Below are 17250 nucleotides of genomic sequence, written 5' to 3' on the forward strand. Positions count from 1 at the left end.
ATGATACAGAGGAGAGACCTTGCAAAATTGCCTCCAAGTTTGTCAGTCCAGAAGATACAAGGAAGCGCTCAGATGAGCCTCGCAGGTGCTGGAGTGTGACTAAAGTATGGCCCAGCAGAATCTCTGTCACTCTGTGAAATCAGTGTTACCCTGTGTTTGCATCTGACATGAAATAGGCTGACTGGAGGAGCGAGCGTCTCACATACCAGGGTCACCTGAATAGACATTGCTGTTGTTCAGTCGGAAACTCAAGACACTTCGAGATTCCCCTGAAATCAGCTGTAACGGACTAGGTACCACATGTGGACAAGAAATCCGAACTGCGTGCTCTCGACAAAGGCGAGAGCATAACGGCAAGGACTTAAGAGTGTGCACATCCCCTTTTATTTTAGCATATAAATTTCTAAACTTCAGGGAATGAGCCATCGAGCACGCCGGTGACTATTACCTCAGTCCATGATGGGTCATACTGCCCTCTGTGACACTGGTGGTCCATGAATGTGTGACTCACATGCTGGGTTCTTACTGGAACACTATTTTTTTTTCAGTACCATGTCAAACTCCCAGCAATAGCTGAGCAGAAATAATATTTAATAAGAGTTACCCCAAAAGTTCTTGTGCTCATTCCTTCTCTAGGTCAGAGATTTGGAAAGATCTAGGGAAGAGATTTTGGGGAAAAAAATTTGTAAAGGCAGAGACTTCTTCGAAGTAAATCCCAGTTAGAATCCTGGCAGGTGAGTGAATAAAAACAAGACCATGCGTGCTGAAGAGGGGGTGGAGACGCAGTCTCAGTCTCAACCTCCAGCAGCTGTAGGGTCCCTCACATGGGTCTGTGCAGCCCTGAACTCTGAAGCAAGTGAACTGAATCCAGTGTTGGAGAGGTTTCACGGCTGAGGCAAGCCAAAGTGTCAGCAAGGGGTACGTACTCGAGCAGGGAGGTGGGTCCTTGCAAAATTAATTCTCTGCAAGGACTAAGTCAAATTCACTCAGATTTCATTCCTTTATTTTAAAGGGTGATTGAATTTATTTCAGAAGTAACCCAATGGGGGTTGGGGATTTAGCTCAGTGGTAGAGCGCTTGCCTAGCAAGCGCAAGGCCCTGGGTTCGGTCCCCAGCTCCAAAGGGAAAAAAAAAAAAGAAGTAACCCAATGGCTTGCACTACCTGTCTTCATTTTTAGAACAGAGGCCAAAGGGGTGGGCTTTGGGGCTAAATTATGGTGAAACACTGGGGATACTTCTTTATTGGGGTGAAATGCAAGAATGAATATCTGTTTATGCACCAGGACTCTCAGAAGGTACAGCCAGCCAGTCTTCCCCTCTGACAACAGTGGTCTCCACAGAGCTGCTTCTCCCTAGCTCCACCTCCTACTAACCCAGGCAAGAAGTACTCCACCCACCACAGCGTCCTAACGTAAGGAGCAGAAACTTCCAGACGAAACATAAAGACAGGAAATAAGTACCAGGAGCAGTCATTCATAAACCAGGGAAACATGTGAGTTCCCATTCATTTACCAAATACTCATATTGATCAAGGTTTTTAGCTAAAATGAGCTGCTGGTGTTAAGTAACATGAACCTTCTAAGGTAGTACGATTATTCCTGTCTTACAAACAGGAAGATGAGCAGAGGAAGGTTAATCACGCCCAGAATCACACACAGATAGCAAATGGTGTCCTGGCATCCCATTGAAGAAAAATGACATTTCACAGCACTTGGATGATCCCTCTGGGATGAGGAAGAGAGCTGGAGCCACAGAGCCAGGCTATAGGAGGAAGTAACCTGCGAAGGAAACAGGGTTGAAGGGGAGAAGGAGAGGTAGCATCCACTGTGTGTTGCACACACACTGTATGGGAAGCGCCACCTGAGTACTTTTGTATAATTTAAAGCCATTGAATTCCTACAATTTACAGGATCCTTCCCATCTTACCAGAACGGTGACTAAGGATGGAGAGATTACAATGATACATTAGTAATCAAAGCAGAGCTGAGACTAAATGGTTCTGCCCGCCCCAACTCATGCTTCCCAAGAAGGTGGACAATACTAGACCAAGAACTAAGATTGGTGCCACTTATACCTAATGTTATGTAGCAGAGGGGGAGGGGAGGGGGGGAGGGACTCCATGATGTTACTTGGAGGAGAAATAATGTGGAGAAATAGTGGAATCGGAAAGAGCCCGGCCTCCAGGAAGAACAGGAGCTTCTGCTTTGATGACTGCCTTCCTAAGCAGGAAGACGTTTGCAGACCAGGGACCTAAGGTAGTTCACACCACTTGTCCATCAGACTCCCAGGCGGAGCATGGACTAGCACCCCCACATTTTAGTTGCTTAAATAGACCTCCCCTGCCCAACTCCCTTCACTAATTGAACAACTGGCATGACTTGAAAGGCAAAGTCTGAAGGAGAAATCATGAGCACCATCTTTTTCTCTAAGGCTTTGCTGTATGTGCTGAACCCCAAATGCAGCCAACACATGACCAAGTATGACAACTACCAATTCTGCCACAAGATATATAGAGGCCTTCAAAATTGGGAATGCCAGAGGCGGGGTGGGGTGGGGGGAGTGAGAGACAGACAGACACAGACAGACAGACAGACACAGACAGACAGGGAGAGACAGACAGACACAGACAGACACAGACAGACAGGGGAGAGACAGACAGACAGACACAGACAGGGGAGAGACAGAGACAGACACAGACAGACAGACAGACAGGGAGAGACAGACAGACAGACACAGACAGACAGACACAGACAGACAGACACAGACAGACAGACACAGACAGACAGGGGAGAGACAGACAGACAGGACAGAGACAGACAGACACAGACAGACACAGACAGACAGGGGAGAGACAGACAGGGGAGACACAGACAGACAGACACAGACAGACAGACAGACAGACAGACAGACACAGACAGACAGACAGGGGAGAGACAGACAGACAGACACAGACAGACAGACACAGACAGACAGGGGAGAGACAGACAGACACAGACAGACAGGGGAGAGACAGACAGACACAGACAGACAGATGGACAGGGGAGAGACAGACAGACACAGACAGACAGATGGGGAGGGAGGGAAGGAGAGAGAGAGAGAGAGAGAGAGAGAGAGAGAGAGAGAGAGAGATCTCCAGCATGTTCTGGAAACATCTGCCTCTTCTGCCCCTCACTGCCAGTGAAAGGTGACCAAGACCATGGTTGACAGTAACAATATGCCAAGTCACATAACTGAAGTCACTCTTCTAAAAAGTAAGCGGTTTGGCTAGATTAAATTAAATTATACTCAGATGTACCTAATAGATTTACTGGATAGATGGTAGGGTTCATTCAAGTACTTAGTTTTCTAATATTCATAAAGTGGGAACGGTGGGCCTATGGTCTCCCACCCAGAGCCTGAGATCTTGAACACTGTGTCACGCCCATGCTGAGAGATTCCTTCACTTAACCTACAAAGTGAGGTGGAGGATTTTGGCTTATTCTAGATTAAAAAAGAAGCCGGTTAGGCCTGGATCCTCACTTGCGATTGTGTGTTTTCCCACTGTAGCAGGGTGCCTAGTTTTAAAATAAATCACCCGGGATGAACTCTCAGTGAGTTACAAGAGGGGGGAAAGGGCTCCAAGTCTAGTTGACCTGACAGAAACTTACGTGTTGAAGTTAAGTTCTTATAAAATGAAATCCCACAACACTTCAGCTGCAACATAAAAGTATCGGGGCTGAGTAACATGCATTTTATAGCCCCGTATACACGGGCTAAAAGCCTCACACAGAACTTCTGGTCTTCCTCCTGCAGACACAGCACAACTGCTCACATCACTGTGAATATGAGGATCCCAACACCACACGAGGAAGGTTGTGCTCCCTCCTGGGGAGAGCCCTCTGCCAAGTCTGCATTTGGTGCCTGCTTTAGTTTTATTGCTGGAGGAACTAGAGAGCAAATGTGTGTTCCAAGCGAAGTAGACAGAGAAGAAGAGGGAGGGGGAGGCTGAGTCTTCTTCCACCAGAATCTCAGCTCCTCATCTGTAACACCCATATTTTTACTGCCAGCCCAGAAGGGTGAACATAAGGAAAACAATAACATATATGCAAATTTTAAAAATGGAGCACCAGTGAAACTGTGACTGACACTTCCTGTAAGCTGTGGGTAGAAGCATACCAGAGCCGCCCTGGGGCCTGACCGTGCTGACCACCTCCAGGCTGAGCTCTGGGGTTCAGTGACTGCCTGCCTGGTCCCTAAAGATTCCTAAAACATAGGCTGTAATTAACATAGGGAAAGCTAATCAATGAAATGAACTCATAGTCTTTATGCGTCAGAGTTCTCCCCCCCCCCCAGTATAGCCAAGAGAGAAAAGGAAAACAAGTGAGAACAAACCATGTGCTTCCTTTAAGGAAAAACTATCTAGGACATAATAGAGCTGCCCAGCCCATGCACACAAAGATGTAACTCTCTGACTCTGGTTTCCCAGAGCTCTTTTCTGAAGAATGGACTTCATCACACTCACGAACTCTGTATAATAACTCCTGCTACGAATGCATTAATCACTACAAAATATCATGTTGCCATTTGCTTGTTCAATCAGCCAATCATCAACAGATATCCATTGAGTGGTAGGTCACCTGTCTCTACTCAGTGAGGAACCCAGCAGAGAAGCAAACGTACAAACGCCCAGAGCTCGCAGAGCTACATTCTATCTGAGACCTGTCTATTTTCCAATTGCCAACTGAGTACATGTTGACTACGCGGTAAATAAGAGCTGATAGAACTCATGGGACTCCCGCTATGTTATAAGGTGGACTGTAAGGTACACATAACAGAGAAGGTGCATGATTGTCACTGACTAAACATGCTACTTCATCTGCACTTGCCTCCAAGCTCCCTGTTCGTTTTTTGGGCCAACCAAGAAGTAAAGGTAATTCCTAGGAAGTATTTTCATTGAGGCATACAGTATAAAGTAGGTTTTACAAATAAAAGGGAGCCCGCTGCTGCCCGTCCTCATTTGCGAAACTCTACACTGAGACAACCCCAGACTTACACGGCAAACACAGAAAAAGTAAAGGCTACAAAAGTGGCATCACGAAAACCAGCAGAAAAATAATAACCCAGTGAAAACTTACCTCAAGGAGGTTCGGAGATAACTCTCTACAGCCTGGCCTTGGGGCTTCCATGTTGGCCGAAGTTCATCTGGAGCCAACACAGCACTACTAACCTCCAGCCAGGCCTACTGCATCTTTTAAATGCCCTGGGTGGTGCAGCCAAGGAGAGGGGTGGGTCAGGCAAACCCGGGTGTTTCATAATACAGCCAGGTACCGAGCACGTACTTGCCTCTGGGAAATAGAGTTACGAGGGTGAAAGCTTCTGAGGAAAAACAGCTATGGCATCAAGGAATGGCAGCACAATTGGAAACAAACATCAAAGCCCAGGTAATTACAAAAGCATGTCTCTAAAAGAAAGGCCATTGCTGGACAAAGCCACCGTACATGCTCCCCTTGTGAGCCAACTGAATGGGGAAGAGGGGATTTCTTAGGAAGAAAGGGAGGAAGGAAAGAAGGAGGAAGGGAGGAAGGAAGGAGGGAAGGGTATGTCAGAAAACAAATAACAGAAGAATAGCAGTATTTACAGGGGTCATGGTACCTTCCTTGAGATACACTTGAGTAGAAGGCAAATCTATAATAAAAAGAATGAACCAAGCTTTCGTCACTGTCATGCTTAACAAATCAGCATTAGCTACATTCATATACAAAGAAAAGAGTGAAAGCTAAGGCAACCAGTAAATATTATCAATAAGGTATGGGTTTTTTAAAAAGCCATAGAAAATAAAGCACACACGAACGAGAACACGATGTGGTCCTAGGAAGTCCAGGACACGAGCCACCTCCATTCTGAGGATAGCAGTAGGAGCTGAATTCAAATTCTGATACCACCATTAAACGTCATCTCAGGCAGCCCCTGGAAGACAGACAACATCACTTCACAGCAATAAGGCACTAGAAACAACTTCCTATTTAATTGGAGGAGCCCAAGAAATAGCACGCCATTGTCCCGAGTCAAATAGCCACTAAGTTGACAATGTATGTGACTTTGTACAATGGTTCTCTTTATACACAGCTGAAATGTTCTGTATCAAAAGGGTTTGGGGAAGGGGCGACAGATGGAGGTGGTGTGGCGGCATGAAGACAGCAGGCAAATGTCACGTTAGCCTCTTTTTCTTGTCCACTAGATTTAAACCTTTGCTTTTGAATACTTTCGAAATATTTTAAAGATGTCGGTCTCTCCCTCACACTTATTTCTCACTGTTGTCTCTGGATTCCGTCACTGGTTGTTCTCTTCGGTGCCTCTTCCTTTTTGCCATCTTTTGAGGACTGTGGAATTCCAAGTTTATGTAGCAAAGAAAGAAATGATCCACTAGGGGGAAGGGAGCAGAGATGATGAGGGGGTGGGGGAGGGGTCAGAAGCCCTGTGAGTATAAATGTGAAATAACCACGCTGGGACCAGTTATAAGGAGACAGATCAACTTTACATGGGGTGATTCAAGGCTTATGAAATTTTGGGGAGACTCGGGGTAGGTATATCCAGGATGGGCAAAGGTCATTGGCTAAAAGCTTAGGGTACCGAAATGCCTTATTAGTACCAGGAAGCATTCAGGAACCTCAGGTGCGAGATGAACATGTTCTTATCAGAAAAAAAGAAATTGATCCTGAAATCTAATCAGGTAGAGACATGTGTGAGGGCTTACATTTCCCCAGATGAAGTCAGAGAAGAAGCCTCCGCACTAATGAAGGGAGTCTTCCATTATTCGCTGAGCCCAGAGGCTATCTGGTCAATGGTAGACTTCAACCTTAATTAGCAGAGTAGGAAAAATCTGAGTGTGTTCAGGTCAGAGCGCCCTAGTTCTGCCCACATGTCTTGTTTCGTGTCTCTGTTGCTGGAATAAAACATTGACCAAAAGCAATTTGAGGAGGAAAGGATTTATTTGATTATACTTACACATCGTAGCCCGCCATTATGGAAAGTCAGGGGGGAAATTCAAGCAGGAACCTGCAGGCACGAACTGAAGCGGAGCCATGGAGGTATGCTGCCCAATTGTTGGTGTTCTGTCTAAGCTCCACCCCCACAACTACCTGGCAACAGCCAGGTACGCTCCGCCCTACAGTTGCCTTGCAACAGCCAGGTATGCCTGACTATAAAAGGGGCTGTTTGCCCCCTCCTCCCTCTCTTGCTCTTTTTTCTTCCTCTCTTCTCTGTTCTCATGCCCTCTTTGTCCCTGTCCTTTCTCTCCCCACCCCGAAAAGGCTTCCCTCCACGTGCTCATGGCCAGCCTTTACTTCCCCCGCCCCCACCTTCTACTCTTCTCTGATCAAACCTCTCCATGTGGAACCACATGGCTTGGTGTGTTCTGTCTGGGCACGAGCCAACACCACTGACTTGCTTCCCAAGGCTTACTCAGCTAGCTTTCTTATATAGCCAAAGACCGTCTACCCAGGGTGGTACCACCCACAATGGACTGGGCCCCACCCCCACCCCACCCCCACCCCACCCCCCACCCCCCACCCCCACCTCCACCCCCACCTCCACCCCCCCCCCCACCCCATCAATATGCCCACGGGCTAACCCAATGTAGGATAATTACTCAGTTGAAGTCCTCTTGCCCCAGTTGACTCTAGTTTGTGTCATGTTGACAAAATATTAGTCAGCACACCACACTTCTCAACATAGTGATGATTGCTATAGTGTGTGTCTGGGTTGGTGGTGTCCACATAAAGCAAACTAAGCGGCGTCTTAAAGCTCTCACATTTTTTTCTACCTCACCCTGTATCTCCTTCTGGGATACAACATTGACCAAAGGCAACTTGAGGAGGAAAGGATTTATTTGATTATATTTACACATCGTAGCCCGCCATTGTGGAAACCTTCTGGGTTGGTGATGGTCTACAAAAGTAGACGGGAACTTTGCATTCCAGAAGGCACAAGGCGTGGGTAGAAAAGATGGCTACGTGAGCCAGGCATAGTGGCTCACACCTATGCTCCCTTCACCCAGGAGGTTGAGCATGAACTTTTCTCAGAGAAAAGTGAGATGTTTTCTTAGCAAAAAGAAAAGAAAGAAAAAAGTGGTGGTGAGAGGGAGGCAAAGAAAGAAGTGAAGAAGGAAAAAAGGGAGAAAGGAAAGATTAATGAATGCTAATCCCTTTCAGGGACCCCAAACCCAACAGCCACAGCAGAATACTGGCAGTCTATACCCTAAACATTCTGGCAATAAGTAAGACTTCTGGGTAATTACTCATGTTCAAACACAGTGTAATTACTGCTGGGACTTCTGTGACTACAAAGAACCACGTTGGAGCGTGTGGTTCCGTTGGTAGACGGGTCACCTAGCTTGAAGCTCTGCATTAAGTCCTTAGTACCACGAAGTGGGTAAGGTGGTATAAGCCGGTAATTCCAGCCCTTAGCCTGTGGAGGCAGGAGGACAAGAAGTTCAGGATCTCCTCAGGTCCTTAGACATGAGACAAGCCTGGACTACACAGGGTCCTGCAACTACCACAACGAACCCCCACTGGGTACCAATGTCACTACCTCAACAAAAACTTAATATGCACCGAGGAAAACATTTAACAATAAATATAAAAAAATGAAATAGAAAATACACAAAGCAATTGTAAAATTAATATGTGACCGAAGAGGCAACCTTATTTTGTTATTAAACCGCAGAACATTTTGAAATGTTCATTTGTTCCTCTCCATTCTTCATGCCCTTTCATTTAGATTCTGTTTGCATCCTGTCTCCCAGTTCAAGCACATAATTATACATTTGCAGGCCCTGGGGTGGGAGGGAGGTGGAAAGCAACCTACGAGGCCTGTGAGGTTTGAGTCCGTATCCTTCCGCAGTCATAAAAACTCATGGGCATTTTATAGACAGGGTAAGTTTTGATGTCACACGAAGTAGCATGTTGGTCAACTATAAAGTAAAAGAAGACTTTCCTAAGTAGAGATTCTCTGCTCCAACAAGAGGCTGAGGAGACTACCTCCACCAGATTCCTCAACCATTCCAGTGAGCTTCCCTTCCCCCACCCATCTTCCCTGCAGGCTGAGCCCTCTGGGCCAAGTCAAGCTGCTGGAGCAGCCTGCTCTCCCAGGAGGCCCTCAATTCTCCTGCTACCCCTCCCCCCACCTCTATGAGACCTGAGACTCCTGAACCTTACAGGTTAGCTGCCCTTCCCCCATCCATCCATCCTGCTCTGCCCCATCATCCTTCCAGTCTGTATCTCCACCTAAACCTGTGGTAGATTGGTGTGTCTGCTCCTCCCCTACACCCTACCGGTCTCAAAGGAGGTCTGACATAACACAGATGAGGACCCCCCCCCAATATCTACATCAGCTGGGACCCCCACAGAGCAGTCTATCCTGCTCTGCCTGAGCCCCACTGTCTTTCTAGTCAGCACCTCCACATCAATCAGTGGCAGATTGTGCCTGCCCCAGACACCAAAACCAGCCAAAACAAGCAGGTCCCAGGAGACCTGCTTGAACCCAGGTCACAGAGCTCTACCTGCCTCCAAGGGGGCCTGCTCCTATCCAAGATACCCAGGCCAGTTAACACCAGAGATAACCAGATGGTAAAAGGCAAGTGCAAGAACATAAGCAACAGAAGACGATGTAATTTGGCACCATCAGAACCCAGTTCTCCTATCACCAAGCCCTGGATACCCTAACACACATACAGAGCAAGATTCTGACCCAAAATCCCATCTCATAAAGATCATTGAGGCCTTTAAGGATATAAATAACTCTCTTAAAGAAATATAGAAAAACAAACACAGGCAACATAGAAGCTCTTTAAAAGAAAACAAATCCCTTAAAGAAATACAGGAAAATACAATCAAACAGATGAAGGAATTGGAAAAAAAAAACAGTTCCAAGACTTAAAAATGGAAATAGAATCAAAAAGAAAGCACAAATGTGAAAACCCTGGAGATGGAAAACACAGGAAAGAAATCAGGAGCTACATATGCAGGCATCACCAACGGAATACAAGAGATAGAAGAGAGAATCTCAGGCATAGAGGATACCATAGAAGATAATGACACATAAGTCAAAGAAAATACAAAGTGTAAAAAGTTCCTAACCCAAAACAGCCCAGAAATTTGGGACACATTGAAAAGACCAAACCTAAGAATAATAGGAATAGAAGAGAGTAAAGATTCCCACTCCAAAGGTCCAGAGAACATCTTCAATGAAATCATAGAAGAAAACTTTCCTAACCTGAAGAAAGAGCTGGCCATGAACATACAAGAAGCCTACAGAACTCCAAATAGATTGGACCAGAAAAGAAAATCCTCTCACCATATAATAATCAACACTAAATGTATACAACAAAGAAAGAAAATTAAAAGCTGTAAGGGGGAAAAAGCCAAGTAACATATAAAGGCCAGGATAGAGACATCTCAGTAGCTCACGGCAGCTCTTTGTAAAAAATGGTTGTTCCCATTTCTCCTAACCTTAGCCCTGGACAATGGCTGTACAGATTTCATTTGTGCGTGACTGCTTTTCAGTTGGCCTTGGTGTGCATAATTACTCTATTATATCTGACTTTCCTATTTCTTTCTCCCTCTGCTCTGGTGAATTCTGTGAAACTAGATGTTCCTTGATGTAATGATTCTTAAACAATTAAAAATTGAGGCATAGGGGCACAGCACAGCACAGCATGTGCTGATGGCCCGGGTGCATGCTGTGTGTTCTCATCTTGGAAACAATATAATATCTGTACAGTGGTAGTTCCAGATTAATGCTTGACTTGCAGAGAAAGTTTGAAGAAATTATTAGAAAATGAAATAGAGCCAGCATTGGGACCCAAAGAAAAGAAAAAGCTATTGAAGTTATGAGATGAGTTTTCCACAACATTTAAGAGTGGTTACTGGATAAGAAAGTATAGAATACATAGAATTATATACTAGTAAAACTAAGTCATAACACGGGACTCTTAGGAGAGTCATTGTGTGCAATGTGCAGAAGCAGGAAGCCAGCGGAACTGCTGACTTAAGGGTTAACTTGACTCCTTCTGGCCACTGCCTGGCAGGTTTGCCCATGTCATTTATCATTAGAGAATCACAAGAAAAATGCAAGTAGTTGATCTCAGAGCTCTGAGATCTGAAGTATAATAAGTCAAAAGTTAAAGTTTAAATAATAATACATTTGCAATTGTTATTATTTTGGCCACAGGCCTGGGAATAGGGAAAGCTTGAAACTTTGGAGAACAATTGTAATTCTTGATTCTTTGTGGGATTCTTTGATATTCTTTTGAATATGATTTGGCAATGATTGTACAATGGCTTTTTTTCTACCTGTTTTTGGATTATCAATTAAAGACTGGGGCAAGAAAAAAGTGGGAGAGCGAGTGGAGAGCAAGTGAGGTGCACATGAGGTTATCGTGAGGTGAGAGGGAAGAGAGGCTGAGAGAGAAAGGAGTGTCAGAGAGAGAGAGAGAGAGAGAGAGAGAGAGAGAGAGGAGAGAGAGGGAGATAGAGAGAGAGAGAGAAGAGAGAAGAGAGAGAGAGAGAGAGAGAGAGAGAGAGAGAGAGAAAGTGAAGAGTGAGTGAAGAAAGACTATGAAGTGTGCATGAGGTAGGGTAAATGGAGAGAATGTGAGCGTGTGAGGAGAAGAGTGTGAAAAGGAGAGTACGTGTGATGTGTAGGAGTGTGGGAGTTCGAGAAAAGTGCACAGGAGAAAAGCAGAGTGTAGAAAAGAATGCAGAGTGTGTGCAGCCTCAAGCTGTGTGTGTGTGTGTGTGTGTGTGTGTGTGTGAGAGAGAGAGAGAGAGAGAGAGAGAGAACGAGCAACTTTGTCTTGAAAAATTGCCTGTCAGTTTGTACAGGAAAAGTAGTCTGTGTCTGTTTATTATGCACCTTCTAGATATCCCTGCTTCCAATTGAGAACTTCAATCCCATGTTGAGGCTGGACCCCAACGAAAAAGAACAATACAAAGAATCAACAAAACCAAGAGTTGGTTCTTTGAGAAAATCAACAAGATAGATAAACCCACTAAAATCAGGGACTAGACAAGGCTGCCCACTCTCTCCCTATATGTTCAATATAGTTCTTGTAGTTCTAGCCAGAGCAATTAGACAACTAAAGGAGATAAAGGGAATACAAACTGGAAAGGAAAAAGTCAAGGTATCAAAGGAAAAAGTCTTTGTGGATGATATGATAGTATAAGTACTCAACTCCAAAATTCTGCTAGAGAACTCCTACAACTGATAAACAACTTTAGCAAGTAGGGCTGGAGAGATGGCTCAGCAGTTAAGCGCACTGACTGATCTTCCAGAGGTTCTGAGTTCAAATCCCACAAACCAACATGGTAGCTCACACTATCTGCAACCCTCTGATGCCCTCTTCTGGTGCCCTCTTCTGGTGTGCATAAAGACAGCTATAGTGTACTCATAAACAATTTTTTAAGCAAAAGTTTTCTAAATTTTTTTTAAAAAACTTTAGCAAAGTGGCTGGATATAAAATTAGATAAAAACAGTAGCCTTTTTATGCAAATGATAAACAGGCTGAGATAGAAATTAGGGAAATGACACCCTTCACAATATTCACAAATAATATAAAATGTCTTGGTATAACTCTAAGCAAGCAAGTGAAAAATCTGAGTGACAAGAACTTCAACACCCTGAAGAAAGAAATCGAAGAAGACCTCAGAAGATGGAGAGATCTCCCACACTCATGGATAGGTAGGATTAACATAGCAAAAATGGCCATCTCACAAAAAAGCAATCTACATATTCAATGCAATCCCCATCAAAATTCCAACACAATTCTTCAGAGACACGGAAAGAGCAATTCTCAACTTCATATGGAAAAATTTTAAAGAGCCCAGGATAGAGAGAACAATTCTCAACAATAAAGGAACTTCTGGGGGAATCACCATCCATGACCTCAAGCTGTACTATAAAGCAATAGTTATATTTTTAAAAATGCATGGTATTGGAAGACAAACAGACAGGCCAAACAATGGAATAGATTTGAAGACCCAGAAATAAACCTACACACCTATGGACTCTTGAAGTTTGACAGAGAAGTCAAAACCTTACAATGGAACAAAAGGAAAGCATCTTCCAAAACTGATGATCTAACTGTTGGTCTGCTTGTAGAAGAATTCAAACTGATCCATATCTGTCACCTTGTAAAAAGCTCAAATCCAAGTGAATCAAGGACCTCAACATAAACCCAGACACACTGGATCTAAAAGAAGAGAAGGTGGGGATGAGCCTCAAATGCATTGGCCCCGGGGAAATGTTTCTGAACAGAGAACACCAGTGGCTCAGGCTCTAAGATCCTCAATAGGACCTCATGAAACTCAAAAGCTTCTGTAAGGCAAAGGACCCTGTCAATAGGACAAAACAGCAGTCTGTAGATTGGGAAAAGATCTTCACCAGCCCTACATCCAATTGAGGGCTAATATCCAAAATATCTAAAGAACTCAAGAAGGTAAAGTCCAAAAAATCAAATAACCCAATTTTAAAATGGGGTACAGGACTAACAGAGAAATTCTCAACAGAGAAATCTTGAATGGCCAATAAGCACTTAAAGAAATGTTTAATAGGGGTTGGGGATTTAGCTCAGTGGTAGAGCGCTTGCCTAGGAAGCACAAGGCCCTGGGTTCGGTCCCCAGCTCCGAAAAAAAGAACCAAAAAAAAAAAAGAAATGTTTAATACCCGTAGTTATCAGGAAAATGCAAATAAAGATGACTCTGAGATTCTACCTTACACCAACCAGAATGACTAAGATAAAAAACTCAAGAGATAGCACATGCTGGCGAGGATGTGGAGAAAGAGGAACACTCCTCCATTGATGTTGGGATTCCAAACTGGTACAACCACTCTGGAAACCAGTCTAGGAGTTCTTCAGAAAATTGCAAATTGTTCTACCTGAAGACCCAGCTATACCGCTCCTGGGAATATACCCAAAAGACGCTCCACCATACCACAAGGACATGTGCTCTATTGTGTTCGTAGCAGCCTTATTCGTAACAGCTAGAAGCTGGAAATAAAACAGATTTTCCTCAACAGAAGAATGGACACATAAAATGTGGTTCGTTTACAAAATGGAATATTATTCAACCATTAAAAATGAGGGCATCATGAATTTTGCAGGCAAATTGATGGAACTAGAATGAGGTTAAACCAGAGCCAAAAGGACATTCATGGTATGCACTCACTGATAAGTGGACATTACCCAAAAGAACAGAATGCCCACCATACACCCCATAGACCATAAGAAGTTTAACAAGAAGGAAGGGTCAAATGAGGATGCTTCAATTCAACAAACAAAATAATCACGGGAGGCAGGGAGGGAGAGACCTGTGTGGGAGAGGAGAAGGGAAGTGGGGGGCAGGATCAGATGGGGGTTGGAGACAGGAGAGAAGCCCAGAGGGCCAGGAGAATGAACGGAAATCTGCAGCTGTGGGGGATGGGATCTGGATGAACCTCTAGAAAGTCCCAGAGACCTGGGATGTAAGAGACTCTCCAGACCCAGTGGGGATGACCTTAGCCAAAACGCCCAACCGTGGGGAGATGGAACCTGAAAGGACTACTTCCTGTAGATAGACAGGGTCCTCAGTGGATGGATGGGGGTAACCAGCCTTCCTTCAAAATATTTGACCCAGAATTGTTCTTGTCTAAAAGAAATGCAGGAACAAAAAATGGAGCAGAGACTGAAGGAAAGGCCATACGGTGACCAACCCAACTTAGGATCTATCCCATGTACAGACACCAAACCATGACACTACTACTGATGCCGCATTGTGCTTGCAGACAGGAGCCTAGCATGGCTGTCCTTTGAGAGGTTCTACCAGCAGCTGACTGAGACAGATGCGAATACTTAGAGCCAACCATTGGACTGAGGTTGGGGACCCATATGGCAGAGTTAGGGAAGGACTGAAGGAGCCGAAGGGGATGGTAACCCCATAAGAAGACCAACAGCATCAACTAACCCCTGGACTCTCACAAAGGCTAATAGCATACAGCAACCAAAGAACATGCATGGCGTGGTCCGTCCCCACCTCCCCTCTGGCACACATGAAACAGAGGATTGCCTTGTTTGACCTCAGTGGGATAAGATGTGCCTAATCCTGTAGAGACTTGATGCCCCCAGGAAGGGGGAATGGAGGGTGAAGTAGAGAGGGTGGGAGGTAGGGGGTTGAGGATGAGGGGATGGGATGTGGGATAGGGAGTGGGGGATTGAGGCAAAGGAAGCGGGGAGGGGTTAAACAACTCTTGGAGAAGGGACCAAGAAGGAGGGCAACATTTGGAATGTAAATAAATAAAACAATTTAATAAGAAAAAATTTTTGGGTTGGGGATTTAGCTCAGTGGCAGAGCGCTTGCCTAGCAAGCACAAAGCCCTGGGTTCAGTCCCCAGCTCCGAAAAAAAAAAAAAAAGAATTTTAAATGTTAAAAAAAAAAAAAAAAAAGGAGGCTGAGGAGAGACAAGGCTAATGAGATCTGCCCATCCTGAGAGCAAAGCAATCCGAGGCCCTGCTGTACACTGGTATAGCTTCAAGAACCACAGAGAGACGGACTGCCTGCTGGGGTCTGGGAAGCAAAGCAAACTTCATGTAAAATTTCCAGCTAGCTTCAGCAGGTAAAAGTAAGAAAATCATCTCTCTACAGAGGGTCTCATCTTGGAAACAAAAGGACATGTTGTTTGAACTGATCTTACCTCAAGCAAAAAATAGAAGGTCTTGGTAGCTTTGGGGAAGGTTAGGAAGTGAACCTTCCAAAAGACAGGGCTGAGGCCCTACAGAACCTGCCTTCAGGAAGCACAGAAGACAATCAGTTGGAGCCATTTACGAGTCGGTGGGGGGCATCCCTGGATTAGCCAACTTATCTAAATACTAAATCCTTTCTTCTACTTACCGATTGCTACTGCTCTTTGGTTCTAATGAGTCTGCATTTCCACACACCCTTCTAGTCCCCGCCCACTATTCCAGCTCATCACCAGGTCTCTTCCTTACCTGCACCCATACCTCCCTAACGCCAAGGGATTTATTATTCCTTGGATACCCTGTCTTGTTTCATAATCACTATCTTTCCTCATACCATCTCCTCTACCTGGAAAGCGCTTCCCTGTTCCTTGTCTACCTGGAGAAAAACTTGCCCAGTTCAAACACTTCCTCTTTGAAGATGCCTCCCAGGCATCTACTGGGCCATTGCATCCTTTCCTGTCACTTCCCATCATACACCTGGCAAATCACCAATGGTTTATGATTTAATTTTACTGTATTGTAATTATTTACATCAGTGTTTTGTCTCCTTATGGATCTTTGAGCTTTGTGGGAAAATTTTAAACAACAATTGTTGAGTAGGTTAGGGAACTTTCCCAATAGAAACCAACATTCCACAATGGACCATTTTGCTTAGACTCACACACAGTAGGTGTACAGAATGTTTACTAAAGCAGTTGCTCCCTGACATGGCCAGGCAGACCATCCACAGAGAGGAAGAGTTAGTAGAGACAGGACAGGAGATTTTTTTTATTAGGATCTGCAAACACGTCTTCTTCCCAATCTCCACCTTTACTTGCAAACATACCATGCCCTTTTTGCCTACTTGATTCACCAATATTTAATAACACTTTGTTTTGTATCAGCTTTGGAATTTTAAAACTTACACCCCAAAATACCATTAAATGTTTAATTACTGACAGGATACATTTACACATTGAAACATCCCATAGCATGACCACTGAGAATTCAGGCTTAAGAGTCAGATCACCTGGGTATGAATTCTGGTTCTGACCAGGTAGTCAACTTCTCTGTGCCTCAGATCTCCACTCTGTGAAATGAGGCCTCAGCGTGCTCAATTTTTTGGATCATCAAGGCGATTAAATGATTCACAGAGAGAAGGCACTGGGAACACGGGTGGCGGGGGGTCCAGAAGTGAACTTCGTGTTAGTTGGCTTGCTGCTATGAAGTGCAACTCTTATTCTGTGGGCCATGCTGTCTGGTCATCATAAGCATCAAATTATCATGTGACTATCATGTAAGTGAGAAGCAGAGTGACACAAGGAATAGAAAAATTAGGAGATTCTTTTTTTGTCATAATAGCATCCATGGTCCTTGGTAATGTGACCCTCACAAAGAGGGACATAAGAATTTATTCAAAACCACTGCAAATAAGAATGTCCTATAAGGAAAAAAGTCAGAACCAGAACTGGAAAAGGAGCTGCCTTTCGGTTTGTCAGGAAGGCAGCTATGAAAAGGGC

The sequence above is a fragment of the Rattus rattus genome, chromosome 3 (assembly GCF_011064425.1).
Source record: "Rattus rattus isolate New Zealand chromosome 3, Rrattus_CSIRO_v1, whole genome shotgun sequence".
Lineage (NCBI taxonomy): Eukaryota > Metazoa > Chordata > Mammalia > Rodentia > Muridae > Rattus > Rattus rattus.